Source organism: Mandrillus leucophaeus, unplaced genomic scaffold, assembly GCF_000951045.1.
Source record: "Mandrillus leucophaeus isolate KB7577 unplaced genomic scaffold, Mleu.le_1.0 Scaffold171, whole genome shotgun sequence".
Classification (NCBI taxonomy): Eukaryota; Metazoa; Chordata; class Mammalia; order Primates; family Cercopithecidae; genus Mandrillus; species Mandrillus leucophaeus.
In genome coordinates this window covers 2,546,759-2,552,986 of record NW_012101710.1, presented here as the reverse complement: position 1 = coordinate 2,552,986, position 6,228 = coordinate 2,546,759, and positions in this window count along the sequence as shown.

Sequence of the window (6,228 nt, the reverse complement as noted above, 5' to 3'; positions counted from 1 at the left end):
AGGAGGCGGAGGTTGCAGTGAGCCGAGATTGTGCCACTGTAGTCCAGCCTGGGCGACAGAGCAAGATCCATCTCAAAAAAAAAAAAAAAAAAAAGTTTAAACTCCCTCGGAAGATTGTATGGTGCTTTCCGATGCGGACACTGGAAGTTACAGCTGAATACCCTATTACGAACCAATAGTGCCACAGCTCAGGGAGGAGGCGATGACATTTCCGCCACCTGTCGCTGGTATAGCTGAGTCCGCGTAGTATCATAATGGGATGCTACTGCATTCTGAAAAGCAAACATATTTTCTACAAGGTTAATAGTACAAGAAGCGCCAATTTTGCTAGCAGTGTGAAACTATGAGAAATATCTGGCTGCATGAATACACGGATAAGGTGCAGCTGCAGTGATCCAGTGCCCTGAACACAGATAGGTCAGGGCACAAGTGCAGTGTGACTGCATTTCGAGGGCCAAAGGGAAGACGGTGCATTCCAAATAAATGGAATCTTTTAAAAAATCAGTCACTGACTGACATTTTTTATATCATTAAATAGGTGACCTTTTAGGCACAAACAGCACATGACAATTATAGAGAGAAGTTTTCCTTTAGCAAAGTGTATTACAATTATGTACAAAACTGAGGAAGGGCAGGCCGGGAACTGGACACACAGGTTAGCGGAGGATCAGAAAAGCCAAGTCAGCCCTGGGCATCACAAGGATGTGCCTGCAGAGGATAGAGGGAAACCTGCTGAAAACTGTCTAAAAAAGCAGCAGCAACTTTTCTCTGTAAACATCTGTCATTATTCCCCGCTGTGAAGAAAATCTTGAAGACTTTTTGAATGACCTGAAATTCAATGAAGGAATGAGATTTTATGTGTAGTAAACAAAATGCATTGATCTCACCCACAACGGCTGCCCTCTCCACCACTCCCTTCCAGCCGTGCTGCCTCCAGTCTGCCAGTTGTAGTGCAGGGAAGTGGTGAAACGCAGTCAGGACCAGAAATCACACCACAGCCCAAGGATCCACGACTCCAGTCAGCAGAATACAACCATACACAGCACACACACACACGCATGCATGCACACACGCACGCATGCACACACACACGCACGCACCTGAAATCACACAACAGTCCAAGGATCCATGCCTCCAGTCAGCAGAATACAACCATACACAGCACACACACGTGCACCCACGCAAATGTGCACACACACACACACGCACCTGAAATCACACAACAGTCCAAGGATCCACACCTTTAATCAGCAGAATACAACCATACACAGCACATGCACACACACGCACACACACGCACACACACAAAACGGCCAATCTGTTCTGCCTCCTTCAAGCACTGTCTGAGGTTGCCACTTATTTCCATGCTAGATTAAGCTCGTTCAGCCTGTGTCAGGGTGGCTGTAACAGAAGAAATGCGGTGACTTCACACCGAAATTAAGTGTCTCAGTTTGGGAGGCTGGAAGTCCAGAATCAAGGTGTTGGCAGGGCCAGGTTCCTAACAGACAGAACAGCAAGGCGGAAGATCAACAAGGAGTTAGAAAGACTTGATCAGCAAACACTAAAAACCTAACAGACGTTTACATAACACCCCACCAAACAACAGCAGAATACGTACTCTACTCAAGTGTACATTAAACATAAACCAGACAATAGGTCACAAAAAAGCCTCAATGAATTAAAAGAGAAAATCAAAGTATATTCTTTGACAACAAGGAAAATTAGAAATCAACAAAAGAAAGGGATTCACAAATGTATAGTGTTTTTTTTTTTTTTTAACGGAATCTCGCTCTGTCACCCAGGCTAGAGTGCAGTGGTGTAATCTTGGCTCACTGCCACCTCTACCTCCCAGGTACAAGCGATTCTCTTGCCTCGGCCTCCTGAGTAGCTGGGATTACAGGTGCCGCCATCACACCCAGCTAATTTTTGTATTTTTAGTAGAAATGGGTTTCATTCACTATGTTGGCCAGGCTGGTCTCGAACTCCTGACCTCAGGTGATCAGCCCGCCTCAGCCTCCCAAAGTGCTGGGACTATAGGCGAGAGCCACTGTGCCTGGCCTGGATTTTAAACAACAAATTCCTAAACAATCAATGGGTCTAAGAGGAAATCACAAGGGTAATTTTAAAATATCTGAGATGAGTGAATTTTTTTTTTTTTTTGAGGCCAAGTCTTGCTCTGTTGCCCAGGCTGGGGTGCAATGGCATGATCTTGGCTCACTACAACCTCCGCCTCCCAGGTTAAAGCAATTCTCCTGCCTTAGCTTTCTGAGTAGCTGGGACTACAGGCGCACACTACCATGTCTGGCAAATTTTTTTTTGTATTTTTAGTAGAGATGGGCTTTCACTATGTCGGCCAGGCTGGTCTTGAACTCCTGACCTTGTGATCTGCCCACCTCGGCCTCCCAAAGTGCTGGGATTACAGGCGTGAGCCACTGTGCCCGGCTGATGAGTGAATTTTAAAAATCAAAATTTACGGGTTATATCTAAAGCAGAGCTCAAAGAGAAACACACAGCTGTAAATGTCTATATTTTTAAAAGATCACATCAAATAAATAACCTAATCTTCCACCTTAAAAACAAAAGCAGGGCCGGGTGTGGTGGCTCACGCCTGTAATCTGAAGCCCAGGAGTTCAAAACCAGCCTGGGCAACATGGAGAAACCCTATATATACACACACACACTACAAAAAATTAGCTGGGCATCATGGCACATGTCTGTGGTCCCAACTACACAGGAGACTGAGGTAGGAGAATCACCTGGGCCCAGGAAGTTGAGGCTGCAGTGAGCCATGATGGCGCCACTGCACTCCAGCCGCAAAGAAACAAAAGCAGGCTGAGCACCGTGGCTCATGCCTGTAATCCCAACACTTTGGGAGGCTGAGGAGAGAGGACTGCTTGAGTCCAGAAGTTCAAAACCAGCCTGGGTGACATAGTGACATCCAGTGTTTACAAACAATTAAAAAATTCGCCAGGCATGGTGGCACATGCCTGTAGTCCCAGCTACTTGGGAGGCCGAGGCAGGAGGATCACTCAAGCCCGGGGTTTGAGGCTGCAGGGAGCTGTGATTGTCCCACTGCTCTCTAGCACCAACAACACAGTGAGGTTCTGCCTCTGAAAAACAAAAACAAGTAATCAAAACACAAAAGCTGTGTTTAGAGGGTAATTTGGAACTGTAAATGCCTATATTAAAAAAAAAAAAAGAAAGATCTCAAGGCAATAATCCAATAATCTAAACTTCTACCTTTAAAACCAGAAGACAGAAAACTAAACTCAAATGAAGTAAAAGGAATAAAAATTAGTGAATAAATGAAATACAGAATAGAAACAACAGAAAAATCAATGAAGCCAAAAGTTGGTTCTTTGAAAAGATCAGCAAAACTGACAAACCTTTAGCCAAGAAAAAAACCCAAAGACACGAAATTATCAAAATACAGAGGGGGGAGGGGAAGAGGGGCCTCACTACTGACCTTATAGAAATAAGGAAAATCCCAGAACCACATGGTCTCACTGGTGAATTCTATCAAACATTTAAAGACAAATTAACACCAATCCTTCACAAACTCTTCTAAAAAACAGAAAAGAAGGGAACGCTCCCCAATTCATTCTATGAGACCTATATTACCCTGATACCAAAGGCAGACAAAGAAATATCACAAGAAAAGAACACTACAGACCAACACTCTTTATGAACACAGTTGCAGAAATCCTCAACAAAATGCTAGTAGGCATGAAAGGGAGTATATATATATATACACACATACACACATATATATACACACACACACACATATATACACACATACACCCTAATTGGTCACGGTATATATGTATGCACGCACACACACACACCACCCCCCAAGACCAAGAACGAAAGATTGGTTTCACATACAAAAATCAGCCAATATAATATACCATATTAATACAATGAAAAAAAGAATCATACGATTTTCTAAAAGATATAGAAGGTACATTTGACAAAATCTAACATTCATTCATGATAAAGACACTCAATCATCTATGAAGAGAATTTCCTCAACCTAATAAATGGCATCTACAAAAATCCAGTGCAACACAATATTTAATGGAGGAAGATGGAATGTTTCCCTTCTAATATCAGCAGCAAGACAAGGCTGTCCTTGCTCACCACTTCAATTCAAATTATACTTGAGTCTCTAGCCAGGACATTAATGCGAGAAAAGTAAATAAAAGACATTCAGATTGAAAAGAAAGAAGTAAAACTATCTCTTCACAGACAACATGATTTTATACATAGAAAATCCTAATGAATCTACTAAAAAACTAGTAAACATAATAGATGAGTTCAGCAAGTTTGCAGGATATGAGATTCATATAAAAATATTATTGTAAATACGAGTAGTAAATAAGCTGAAATGAAGTTAAGAAAATTCAATATACAATAACATCAAACAACATAAAATGCTTAGGAATAAATTTAACAAAAGCATAGACTTTGTACATTGAAAAATATAAACCATTGTTGAAAGAAATTAAAGATCTACATAGCGCCGGGAGCAAAGGCTCACGCCTGTAATCCCAACACTTCGGGAGGCCAAGGCGGGTGGATCACCTGAGGTCAGGAGTTAGAGACCAGCCTGACCAACATAGTGAAACCCCATCTCTACTAAAAATACAAAAATTAGCCAGGTGTGGTGGTGGGGGCCTGTAGTCCCAGCTACAAGGGAGGCTGAGGCATGAGAATTGCTTGAACGTGGGAGGCGGAGGTTGCAGTGATCCGAGACGGCACCACTGCACTCCAGCCTGGGTAGCAGAGCGAGACTTGGTCTTTTTTTTTTTTTTTGAGAGGGAGTCTCTGTTGCCAGGCTGGAGTGCAGTGGCGCGATCTCGGCTCACTGCAAGCTCTGCCTCCCAGGTTCACACCATTCTCCTGCCTCAGCCTCCCAAGTAGCTGGGATTACAGGCGCCGGCCACCACGCCCGGCTAATTTTTTGTATTTTCAGTAGAGACGGGTTTCACCATGTTAGCTAAGATGGTCTTGATCTCCTGACCTCGTGATCCGCCCGTCTCGGCCTCCCAAAGTGCTGGGATTACAGGCACGAGCCATCGCGCCCGGCCAAGAGACTCTGTCTTAAAAGAATAATAATAAATAAATAATACGTGTGAATTATTTTTATAATCACAACAAGCAGTTCTGTTCTCAAAGATGAAGAAGCAGTAACTGAAGGCCAGTGTAGACAGGCCCTCCAGATGAGACTGGACGTGGTGCCCTGGGGAAAAAGCAGGCAAATTCAGCTACTCCAAATGGGCCAGCAGCACCAAGCCGCTACTGCAGGTGCACCTATGCTGAGCCCTGTGGTCTCCTTAGGAGGAAGCAAGGTGAGCACAGTTCCCTGGATGGGCTTCCAAAGGCTTCCTCTGTTTCTCCAATAAAATCCAAATTCCCTGCATGGGCAGCAGGATTCCCCATAATCAGGCTCATGCCCATCTTCCGTTCACTGCCCTTGCCCGCATCCCAATGGGCTTTCTTTTTTTTTTTTTTTTTTTTTTTAGACAGGGCCTCACTCTGTCGCCCAGGCTGGAGGGCCATGGTATTATCACAGTTCAGGGTAGCCTCCACCTCCTGGGCTCAAGCGATCCTCTCACTTCAGCCTTCTGAGTAGCTGGGACTACAAGCAGGCACCACCACAGCTCGGCTAATGTTTTTTGTAGAGATGGGGTCTTGCTACATTGCCCAGGCTGGTCTGGAACTCTTGGCCTCAAGCGATCCTCCCACCTCGGCTTCCCAGAGTGCAGGGACTACCTGACCGAGCCACAGCTCCCGGCCATACGGCCTGTTTCATTTTCTGCACAGCACTTCTCACTTTCTGACACGATCTTAATTACCTGTTTATCACCTTGTCCCTCAGACCCCCAACCCCGTGGAATGCAGTTTATTCCGGTGTCTCTAACACACAGTAGGTGTTTACCGGGCAAAGGAACTAACCGAGGGCCCGTGCACCCTCGTCCTGGGGAGTACATCGGGCACCACCCTCTTTCAGGAGGCCTCCTCTGACCAAGCGGGGTTCCCAGACCCTGGGGCTGCCTCCCTCCCACCCCGACGGCTTGGGGCTATACGGGATTCGTGGATCCGGCCTTGGACTGGGGGTGCCCGGAGGCACTTACACCGTGAGCTCCGTCACCGGCGGGCCGCAGACTCACAGGCGCCCAGAGGCGATGGCGCGGCTTCCCGGAAAGCTTCCTGGAAGCGGCG